Source organism: Peromyscus eremicus, chromosome X (assembly GCF_949786415.1).
Source record: "Peromyscus eremicus chromosome X, PerEre_H2_v1, whole genome shotgun sequence".
In the NCBI taxonomy this organism is placed as follows: Eukaryota; Metazoa; Chordata; class Mammalia; order Rodentia; family Cricetidae; genus Peromyscus; species Peromyscus eremicus.
The window spans coordinates 28,174,403-28,186,440 of NC_081439.1; the positions used below are offsets into that span (position 1 = coordinate 28,174,403).

Genomic DNA, 12,038 nt, shown 5'->3' on the forward strand with positions numbered 1-12,038 from the left:
TAGGGTCATCTCCACGGGAAGAGTTCCTGGCCATCATGATTGTGGCCTTTCAACAAAAATATAATGCAAGTATATAGATGGGGTGGCAGATGACAGCTCATGAGACTGATGAGCTACGTATTGCACTAAAACGTGCTTATGTGATAGTTTTATTTTTTGGTCATATGACGCTTTCGATGAGTAAGGCCTCCATTGACTATTTGGGGGTTATAAGAGTGGGCAAGCAAAAACTAACTGTAGTTTTGTGGAAGGACAATAACATTTCTCCCCCTTTCCTTTTTTCTTTTGCAGCCCTTTCCACGTGATATGTGTTTGATGAATGTCAGTGGTATGTGTGACTCATCATTAAGACTTCAGAAGACTTCTAGAGACTCTTAAATGTTACTCAGATGAGCTCAGTTTTCAAAAAAAAAGTTTATCTTTGACCAAACTAGCTAGTTAAGTAATTTTATTCCTCTAAATTAAAATATTTTAATAGCAAGTTTAGAGTAAAATTTTATTCTAATTTTAGAGCATGATGTATTTGAATTCAATTTGCAGATTTCAAGTTTGAAGAAAATAGTGATGGCTGTAATTATAATCAGCAGATGAATGGGATGTGAGACCTGTCTAAGTAAAAAAAAATATGACCTTAAATTAATTAATTCAGAATGTTCTGAATGTTCTTCAGACTGTGCTGATGTTTTAACTAGAAATTTCCTTCACAGGAAATATAAAGTGAATCTATGCAATACTAAACTGAGGGATTCTAAAGGAAGCCACGTGGAGTAAACTCCTTTTTGTTTTCCCGGGAGTGTCTTACTGGATCATTTTATTAGTTGTGTGTGCCTTACTTGAGTTGTGAATGTATGCAGTGAGCTAAGGGAATCCTCTCTGCCCCAAACATACATTTTCTGCTGTCTTAGAGGAAGGGATCTGGAAATGGGACTTCAGAAAGCACAGCTGCTTATTACAGTTTATACATGTTTCTATAGAATAACACCATCTTCCAAAATTATTTCTTCTCAGCTTCTCTATATAGAGCAATTTCAAATAGATCTTAGGATGATTTCTTTTAAATAAAGAACGAAAAATTCTTCTGCTTATTTGTTAGCATGAATATCTCCCAATCGCCCTCTCCTCTACCCTGAATACATATTTTATAGGGAGGGTTTATAATATACAATAAATTTTCTCAATTACAAGTAGTATGTCAGAGATCAGTACCTAAATCTGGTATTTACTAATTGTTCTTAGTCATGGCAGAATGTCTTTTTAATTTTGAATTTTTTTATGTTCTTGAATGTGGTAGGCTAACTATAGGATGCCTAGTGTTATAGTTGTGGAAGAAATAGTTGGTAATTTTAATTTAATATGTTTATGAAAATGTATTAGGCAGTTATGATTGTTAAGATCCAAATAGAGGGGACTGGAGAGAGCATCGTTGTTCTTGTTGAGGACCAGGGTTCAGTTCCCAGTCCCCAAATGGTGGCTCACAGCCATCCCTAACTTTGGTTACTGAGGATCCAGTGGTTTCTTCTGACCTTGGGCACTAGCATACATGTGGGGATATATACACACAGGCAAAACATTCATAAAATAAAATAAGTAAATCTAAAAGAATCCAAATAGACCTTGAGGGAGCTTTAGAAAAGTTGACTTAAAAGTTAAGGCTGTGGAGGTGGCTCAGTGCATAAAGCACTTGCCGCAGAAACATGAGGATTGGAGTTCGAATCCCAAGAACCTGTCTAAAAAGTAAGGCAGGTGTGGCAGCCACCTACAATTCCAGAATTCAGGAGTCAGAGACAGGGTCCCTGGAGCAAACTGGCTAGCTAAACTGACTCTTATTGCCGGCTCTGAGTTCAGTTGAGAAACCCTGCCTTAATAAATAATTATCCAACAAGACACTTCAGGTCAGCTTTAGGCCACTAGAGACAGGTACTCACATGTGCACCTTCACATGTCTTTGCATCCACACACATACATTTGGCTATGCATATGACACACATATACACATGCAAACCACACACAGAGAGAGAGAGACAGAGAGACAGAGACAGAGAGAGACAGAGAGACAGAGAGAGAATGAATTAGTGATCCAGATATTTCAGTGTCTGGTTCAGTATTTAGTTGGTTAGTACAGACTCATATCTTTTGGAGAAAGTATTTCTCATGGATTCATGTTTTGCTGGCCTTGGACTCACGATCTTTCTGTCTCAGCTTTCTGAGTACTTTTGGGATTATAGCCATGTGCCACCAAGCTCAACTGCATTTTTATAATTTTATAGTTAGAATTCTTTTTTTTTTTCAAGACAAGGTTTCTCTGTGTTGTTTTGCGCCTTTCCTGGAACTCACTCTGTAGCCCAGGCTGGCCTGGAACTCTCAGAGATCCGCCGGGCTCTGCCTCCGAGTGCTGGGATTAAAGGCGTGTGCCGCCGCCGCCGCCGCCGCCGCCGCCGCCGCCGCCGCCGCCGCCGCCGCCGCCGCCGCCACCACCGCCACCACCACCACCACCACCACCACCACCACCACCACCGCCTGGCTATACTTAGAATTCTTAACCTCACTTTAAAGAACACTTATTTAAAACTATTAATTTTTAATCCATTTCTTTTATCAAGTCTTGAAAAGAAAAAATTGGTTCAAATAGCACCTAAAAACTGAAAGGTTAACACATTATTCTTGTTAAAACCACTTAGAATAAATATGGTTAGATTATATGATAGGCATTTTTAATGTGGGGAAGTAATTAAAGATAAAAATAATGGAGCAGGGCTGGCCGGATGGCTAAGTGGGTAAAGGTGCTTGCCACCAAGCCTGGTGACCTGAGTTTAAGCCCTAGAACCCACATAATGGAAGGAGTGAACTGACCCCTGCCAGAGTTCTCTGACTTCCACATGTGTACCCCCTATACATACACTCACTCACACAAGTAAATAAATGTTAAAAAAAAAGAAGTAGATGGATGAAGGGAAACTAGTTATTTCTGGAAAAAGTCAGATTAGCTGTAACAGAAGGGGGGCTTTCAGTGTGTAAATTCATTCTGTCAGTATGGCTGGATTACAGATTAATTGCTTAATATTGAATATATGGGGATTTAATCAGATAATGGAACCACTGTGAGCATTGTAGGAGAAGGCTATTTATTACTGTAATCTGCCTTTATTATTACTATTATAGATAGGGTTAGATTGGGAATATGTGAGAAACAAACAGTAGTCACTAATAGATCCTCTAATAGCATGGGTGAAGGTTGATAAATGCCGGTTTACTCAGAAAATTTTTAGAAACTAAATACGTACAGCCACGAAAGTGCTATTGCAATGTGTCTTTTTACAGAGATGTCTGTGGGAGGTATTGCCTCTCTGAGTCCACAGCCCACAGCCAAGCATATGTTGTTAGGACCTTGGCTCCTGGTGGTTGGCTCAGAGGAAGGGCTGGGTACAGAGGGGACAAGAGGGGAATCAGGAGGATATGGAAGATGCCATGTACCTCTATATTTGATTTGTCTGGGTAATGACGAAGGCTTTCCAAGACTGGTTATCTGTATCTCCATGTACATCATATAGGGAAGGCAAGTTGAGGAAATAGTTGCCAGTTTGTCAAGCCTCTCCATAAAATGATCCAGTATATTGAGCTTCTTATTTTGAACATATCTTTTAGTTTCCCCTCGTCAGTGGATGGAAATGGTTTCCATTTCTGACTCCAGGGTATATACCTCAGTGGCAGTTGGAACACTTGACAGGCATGGACTAGGCCCTGAGTTATATCCCCAGCAACAAGCAAAAACAAAAAAACAAAAAAACCCTTATTTTCTTATGTTCTTATGGTATTTATTGGGAAAATTTCCATAAGCTGTCATCATCACTTGGAGAATTGAAAATGCTGTATTTTAGTTGACTTTTCTTTTCTTTTTTGAATCAATATCAGTTTTTCCTAATACACTTCACTATGTAATTTTAACTCCATTTTATGTACTGATTTTTTCCCTCATTGTCGTTGAAGCTTTACAGTGCCACCAAGCAATTTCCACATAGGTAATAACATTCTAATTTTGGAGAGAAATCAGATAGAAAATTAAATATGATTAACTTTGAATAGTCTTTGGTGGATTTGGGGTTAAAAATAACAAAGCAATCCTTCTGGAATGCTAAACATTATAAGTTGTGAATAAAAGGAGATGGCCTTTTGCAAAAGATTTTAATTTGAGGACATTGAGGCTCTTTGAATTACAGAACCTCATAATTTTTTTCAGCTGTGTTTATATATTCAGCCAGCAAAATTAAGTAGTTGCCTGTTCTTGGATGCTCACAAGATGGCTCATGTTCTGAGTTGGCCTTCTGTCTTCTCCAGCGTGAATATAATATCCATTCCTACTAATGTTTTAAATGGATGGCTTATAAAGGAGTGGGGTAAGAGTATGATAAAATAGAAAGTTCTGAAATAATTGGCATTGATTCCCTTCCTGCAGTCCATAATGGGTAAATTTATTTCCTTTTCATTTAATCCCTTACCTCCACCCTACACAGAGAATCCTTTCTAGTTTTGTTAAAGAATGTTTGTTGATACTGACTGAAATATTTTAGAGTTACGTCTTAGACATGGTTTTAGACTATTTGGTGTATTTAAAGTTTCTTCCAGAATCTGTTTGCTTTTAGTATAGTAATTGGCAAGCAGACATTTGTCATCCAGGTAAAAAATTACATTTCCTGGTCTACTCTGCAGGCAGGTGCAGGTACAGGAGTAAGCCTTGGCTAGTAGGATATGAATAGAAATGTGGGGGGCATCTTCTCTGCTTCCCCCTAACTGGAAAGGAGTTTAGCTCTCCCTGCATACCACCTCTTTTTTCTGTGACTGGGATGCAGACAAAATGGTGAAAGCCGTTTTTTTGGACTGTTAGATGGAAAACTCAGGAACTGCTTACCCAGATATTTACATGAAAGAGATACTGATAGCCTAACATGTTTAGCAAGGTGTGGTGGCACATGCCTGTAATCCCAGCACCCAGTATGCTTAAGCAGGAGGATTGCTGCCAATTTGAGGCCAGCCTGGACCACTACTGTCTTAGTTTCGTTCCTGTTATTGTGACAAATACCCCGACAAAAAAGCAACTTAAGGAAGAAAGGATTTGTTTTAGCTTACAGTTCCAGAGAGATACAGTCCCTATGGTGAAGAAAGGCATCAGGAACATGAATCAGCTTGTCACACTGCATGAGGAAACAGATGAATGCATGCTAGTGTTCAGCTAGCTTTCTCTATTTTCTACCATCTAGGATCCCCTACCCAGGAATAGTCTTGCCCACAGTTAAGATGGGTCTTCCCAGATCAATCAAGATAATCCTCATGGACAGGTTTACAGGCCCATCCCTCAGGTCATTCTAGATCTGTCAGGTTGACAGTTAACACTAACCGTCACAGCTGTATAGTGATCTACAGCGTAAGACTCACTCCTAAAAACAAAACAAAACAACCCCTCTCAAATATCATATACTTCATAATATGATTAGACATTGGCTGAAAGAATAGAAATTGGCTCAGATAACTTAAGGACAATGAGATTTTTGTACTAACCCAGTTTATCATCTGAAACCAATTCAGAAAACAGATCGGCAGCTCTTTTGCCTACCTTTAAGGTTTGCCCCCTCCCCAGGTAATTTTCAAATTTCTAACTCAACTAGTTGCAGGTATTTGGTTATTACTGCCTCAAAATAGCCACTTAAAGCCCCACATCTGCTGGACCTTCTAATGAACTCATAAGGTAATTACTGTCTTGGTCTAGGCCAGTGATTCTCACCCTTCCTAATGCTGTGACCCTTTAATACAGTTCCTCATGTTGTGGTGACCCCCAACCATAACATTATTTCATTGCTACTTCATAACTTTAATTTTGCTGCTGTTATGAATCGTAATGTAAATATCTGATATGCAACCCCCAAAGGGGTCGTGACCCACATGGGCAAGGGGATCAGGGGTTCACATCATTAGCTACAACATAGCAAATCTAGGCTGACCTACATCCTGTCTCCAAAAAAGTCAGTTAAGAACAGGTAAACGCTTGAAATATTTCAGGAGGCCTCTTAGTGTATGTTAGGTTGTAAGCCCTAAAGTGAAATCTAGCATTACTCAGAGCATAAAAGAGTGTCATATAAATCTATAAATCATAATATATACTATGCAATTTGAAAAATATAAGTTCTATTATTTGCTAAGACAAAAGACAATGATCCAAACCGGATTAGTAGTTTATTTCTTTCATAGTACTTATCTCATTATATAATATAGTTATGTTCTATTTGATACCTTAATATGAAATAATTTGGATAGAGTTGCAATAAAGTATGCTTCCATATCAAATTTGTTGTCTGAATTTTGGAATATTATTTGACCTGTGGCTATATTTGTCTAGGATTAAGGTTGCTTATTTGGAAGTGTAGTTATTATGAAAATGAACATTATTCATTTTGCTAGAAAATTTTCTTTTAAAATGCAACTCAAAATGGAATTAATATGATTGGTAGTTTTAGATGTTTTCATGATAAAAAAATATACAGCACATAGTACATATAGCCCCCCTTTTTGTGTGTATATGATATATGTATATGCATGTGCTCCTGAATATATAGAGAGAGGTTAGAGAACAACTTCATGTGTCCATCCTTACTTTCCATCTTATTTGAGAGGAGGGCCTGTTGATTACTACTGTATATGCCAGGCTAGCTGGCCCCCAAGCTTCAGTGTATCTTCTGTTCTAGTCTTCCATCTTTTAGTAAGGTAGCTGGGATTCCAGATAGCTTGTTCTATTGTGTCTGGCATTTTATGTGGATTCAGGGAATCTGAATTTAGGTCAGCAGGCTTATGCAGTAAGCACTTTACCCACTGAGTAGTTATCGTTTTGCTTCTTTTCCTTTCTTCCTTTCTTTGAGTTGCTATCTGTTGTCATTTCCTTATTACAATACAGCTTTGCTCCTCTCCACCTCCTTTATGCGTTAGTAGCCTTTAAAGAAGTATGGGGACTCAACATTATAGTCTTGTGACACTTGCTTCCAGCATCAAATTTCCCTTCATATTTTTTGTATGTTATGTCTTCTATGAATTATCTCAAGTTTTAGGCAGGAAAATACATTTATTTTGCCTTTATGCCTGGAACAGTGACAGGTTTCTCTTTCTGTCAGTATTTTGAATGTTGACTTGCTGTCACCCTGCTGCCTCCTTTTCATTCCTCTCTCCTTCATTTCCTCCCTCCGTTCTTTGACATGGTCTTGCTGTGTGGCCCCAGATGACTTGGAACTTATTATATAGACCAGGTTGGCCTTAAATATGGGGTGATTCCCCCTGCTTTCAGCATCCTGGAGTGCTAGGACTCGACATGTGCTACCAAGTCTTGATTTCTAAAATTTCTAACGAGAAATGAGCTCTTAACCTTGCTGAGGGTACCTTGTATGTTACTAGTTGCTTTTCCTTTTATCATGTTCTGTTTTTCAGTACTTCAAGTATGTGCCTTAGGGTGGATCTTATATCCCATTTGAAGTTTGTTGAGGCTCTTGGATGTTGTCTTAGTCACTGTTCTATTGCTGTGAAGAGAGACCATGACACTCATGCTCGGGCACAGTAGCTGGCATGGCTAGAGTGTTTAAACACATATCTAAGATTTTTGTAACATGGCCAGAATAATGCTTAAAACAAATATCTGGGATTTTTGCGGTCCAGTGAAGTTGACACATACAATTGACTAACAGAGTATACTCAAAGATAGCCCATATTTTCTGAGGTTTGCTTATTTTTCGTCCTTATTTCATCCTTTTCCATAGGCAGAGAGGCAGAAAGAAGGGAGGGAAGGAGGAAGGGAGGGAGGGAGGGAGGGAGGGAGAGGGAGAGAGAGGAGAGAAGGAAGAAGGAGAGAGAGGAGAGAAAACTGGGCCTGGCATGGGCTTTTGAAAACTCAAAGCCAACCCCCAGTAACACTATTCCAACAAGGACACACCTCCTAATCCTGAAATAGTGTCACTCCCTGCTGACTAAGCATTCAAATATATGAGCCTATGGGGACCATTCTTATTCAAACCACCAAAGGTATGTAGGCAAATATTAAATTTTGTTAAATTTGTGAAATTCTCAATCTCCTTTCTTCAATATATTTTTTTCTGTTTATTTCTTCTGGCATCACATACATATATATGTTATATGTATCAGTTTAGTCTTTATAGAGAAAAAGAGCCACTAGGGTGTGTATGGGTGGTAGTATACCTTTTAAAAGAAGGAATTAAATATGTGATTTTGGAAGCCTAGTAGTCTCAAGATCTATAGTATGAAAGACCAAAAACCAGGCTAGCTAATGATATTAAAGTTCATTTTAGTCTAAAATTAGAAGACCCATGTTCCTTGATACTTGATGATCCAACTGTCAGAATTCTTTCTTACCTAATTAGCCTTTTATTCTATTGAGGCCTTCAATAGACTAAATAAGATGTGCCCATGTTTGGGAATGCAGTCTGCTTTCTAAATAAATGTGTGTGTACGTATATATACATATATGTGTGTACATGTTATATACATACTGAACATGTATACTAATCTCCTCCAGATAATCTTCACTGATATGGCCAGAATAGTGTTTAAACAAATATCTGGGATTTTGTGGTCCAGTGAAGTTGACACATACAAATGGACTAATGCAGTGGACTCCAAGATAGCCCATGTTTTTCTGAGGTCTGCTCATTCTTCTTCATTCTGTTTTCTTCTTCAGATTGCATAATCTTTGTCAGTACGGTTTCCAAGTTCACTGATTCTTCTGCCAGCTAAAATATGTGGAGTGTTATCTTTAGTGAGTTTTTAAAATAGTTAAGTCTAAAATTTAGGATAGTTTTCAGTTTAAAGAAATATAGCAAAGTAGTGGAGTTCCCATACACTTCTCAACCATTACCATCTTACATTATGTATTAATTGCAATTTTATAAACCATTATTGGCAGTGATTATTGATGTTGCTAATAAAGTTTCCAGACTTCATTCAGACCTCCTCACTTGTAATGTGACCTGAGAATTCAGGAGAGGTGATAGTCAAATCCCATTAAGAAAAAAAAATTGCTAACATTTATATAAAACTCAACCTCTCTGTCTATTAAAGGAACACATTGGAATTCCTTTCTGATTTTTTAATTTACACTTATATATTTATTTTGTGTATGTGTGGGCACGTGTGTATATGGAAGTCAGAGGACAACATCTGGAAATTGATTCTCCTCTTTCAGCATGTGGGTTCCAGAGATTGAACTCCATTTGTCAGTGTGGCAGCAAGAAATGCCTTTACCTGCTGAGTCATCTCGCCATCCTTCCTGTTGCATACACTGGATGGTGCCCAGTTCAAGTTCATAAATAACTAATAATTAAGTGACAATGAAGTAATAAAAGTAAATTATAACTTCTCTGCTCTGTACAATTAGAAATTGTTCTCTCAAAACCTGATTTCTTTCTTTATTAAGTTTCTTAAGTTTTATTAATTCCAGTGGTTACAAAAATGGGCAAAAGGCTATAAATTCTTACCCTTGGCTCTTACAGGGTTTTCTTCATATACTTATTTAAATGTTTATTTTTTATCTACATATCTATTTCCCTTAGGAAAATTATAATTTCCTAAAAGGTAGATATCATACCCCAGAGCTTAGTTCATACATATAAAATAGGTACTAAATTAAAAGAAATATACCACAAAATATTAAGAAATATATTAAAAATTTCCAAGGTTTTGTCATAGGGTAGATAGATCTTAGTTTCATTATCTTTCTTACCAAAACTCTCTGAAGTGCTCAAAAAATTCCATTTCATCTCTTTTCTGCCTGCTAACTGAAGAAATTAATAACAGCCCATATTTATGAAGGAATGATAAAATCAAAGAAAAGTAACAGGCTTGGAATAAGCTACTTTAACAATTTGTAAATAAGAATTGACCATGCATGTTTATAATAACAGTAACTGGTAGGGAATAAAGTTGTAAATAGTATTACTCTCTATGTAGATCATCCATAATACATTTTACAGTTGCACAAATTTAATTATTTGTGATTTTAATTCCATGCAGAAAATATTGTAAAGCCCTTTGAAATACCAACCATCTCTTTCCTGTTCAGGGACTCACAGAATCTGAAAGCTGGAACAAATCCTATACATTCCTTCCAACAATGAGGAACGAGAGTTCACATGCCAGTCTTATAGTCAGCTTTTGAGAGGGTACTTCATAGCAGAGTAGGTGAAGCACAGCACAACTTCCAGATGACTGTGGAGCCTGTGTCTCATCATGGCATCATCATTTTTCTCAAAATAACTCCTACTTTACTTAACCATAGACGCAAGAGTCTGTCCCTTAAAAGACCCACACACATTCCAAATGTAAATACTATCTTATCTGCTGTTTCAGTTAGTCAGGTTAGCATAGCCTAATAATTTTAAATACCACAAGTGACTCTTTAGTTTCCTCACGTTGATATGTCTCCCATGGAAGATGAAACATCATTATTTCAACAATTGAAGACGTATTAAGATGACGAACAGTCAGTCCCCACGCATTGCTTGTTGGCTCAAACTCTTCCTAACAGGACTCCTCTTTCTATTCTTCAGAGAGTACTGACAAATCTGAGTACCATCCTTCACCAATTATGTGACCAAACAATTATGTGACCAAAACCAAGTCTTTTTTTTTTTTTTAACCTCTTTCAGCCTGTTTTTTTCATTCACTAAGAGGCAATAATAGTATCTGTACATAGGCTAATAAGGAAGATTGAGGTTATATACATAAAACCTCTGATGCACGGTAGCCATATAAAAAAGCACAGTTGTTAGCATTAATTGGCTACAGTAAATGACAGAAATAAAGCAAACATTTCCATAAAGTGGGATTTATCATCTTTTGGTTTTTGGGAACAGGGTTTCTCTGTGTAGCTCTGGCTGTCCTGGAGCTCGCTCTGTAGACCAGGCTGTTCTTGAACTCACAGAGATCCACCTGCCTCTGCCTCCCCAGTGCTGGGATTAAAGGCTTGCACCACTACCTCCTGGCTGGATGTATCTCTTAATTAGAAGTTTGCACTTAAAGGAGTTTCCCAAATAACACAAATAATTTATTTCAAGACCTCAAAGAGATAATAAATTAATAAAAATATCATTGGCACTTTGGGGAGGTGGGGGAAGGAGTCAGTCTTGATATGTAGTCCTAGGCTGGCCTTGAACTTTGTGCTAAATGTTGAGATTATAGACATGTCAAGCTCATTAGCTTTTAAGTGTGTGTTTGGGGGAGGGGGAGGACTTTACAAGACAAAACAAAACTTTAGTCTTGCCACTTCTGTTACTCATTAAATTATTTATAAGGCACTGTTATTAAATTGAACAACATTGAAAAATTTGCACCTGGAGAGATGATGGCTCAGTGGTTAAGAACATTTATTACTCTTCCAGAGGACCTGGGTTTGATTCCCAGCACCCACATAGTATTACACAGTTGAGTACAATGATTGTTTCATTCCTCCTTTCTGTATCATCACCCGCACTACATGCATGTGTGTATACAGATGTGCACATGTGTGTATGTGTGGAGGCCAGAGGACAGCCTCCAGTGTCAGGGTCATCTACATTTTTTTTTTTAATGAGATAGAATCTCTCATTGGCCTGGAATCTGTCAAATTTTTCAGATCTTGTAGATCTTGCATTTCCAAGGCAATCAGTTTACTGACTAAGTCTCACCAAAGTAAAACAAACACTACTTTTATATCTATGCACAAGTGTGCAGTGCTTATGGAGGCCAGAAGAGGATGTTGAATCGCCTGGAATTGGAATTATAGATGGTTTTGAACAGCCAATGCTCTAAGTTCTTAAATGACATGTTTTGGAATGTCTAGCTTGGTGAAGAGGTTCTAAGAACACAGAAGTTCTAACAGGAGGCATGCCCTGAGAAGTCATGGAAGCTCTGAAGTCCCCTGCCTCACAATCCTTGCCCTGTGAAGACCTTCCTTCAGGCTGTTTCATGGTTATAAGTAACATCTTCTTGAGTTCTTGAACAAAGTTTGAACCCAAGGA

At 37.8% G+C, this 12,038-nt stretch overlaps 1 protein-coding gene across 6 annotated transcripts in view; it reads left to right on the top strand.

The window, feature by feature from the left end:
- Cdkl5 (cyclin dependent kinase like 5) overlaps positions 1–12,038 on the top strand; it is a 190,573-nt gene that overhangs the window by 35,786 nt on the left and 142,749 nt on the right. For 3 of the 6 annotated variants that reach the window (XM_059251402.1, XM_059251397.1, XM_059251401.1), the window contains exon 1: positions 11,891–12,038. This exon is cut by the window's right edge and continues 4 nt beyond it. The exons of the other annotated variants lie outside the window; for them this stretch is intronic. The gene's annotated coding sequence lies outside the window, so the exon portion shown is untranslated. Of the gene's footprint in view, positions 1–11,890 lie in introns of those variants that run through there. 6 annotated transcript variants of the gene reach the window in all.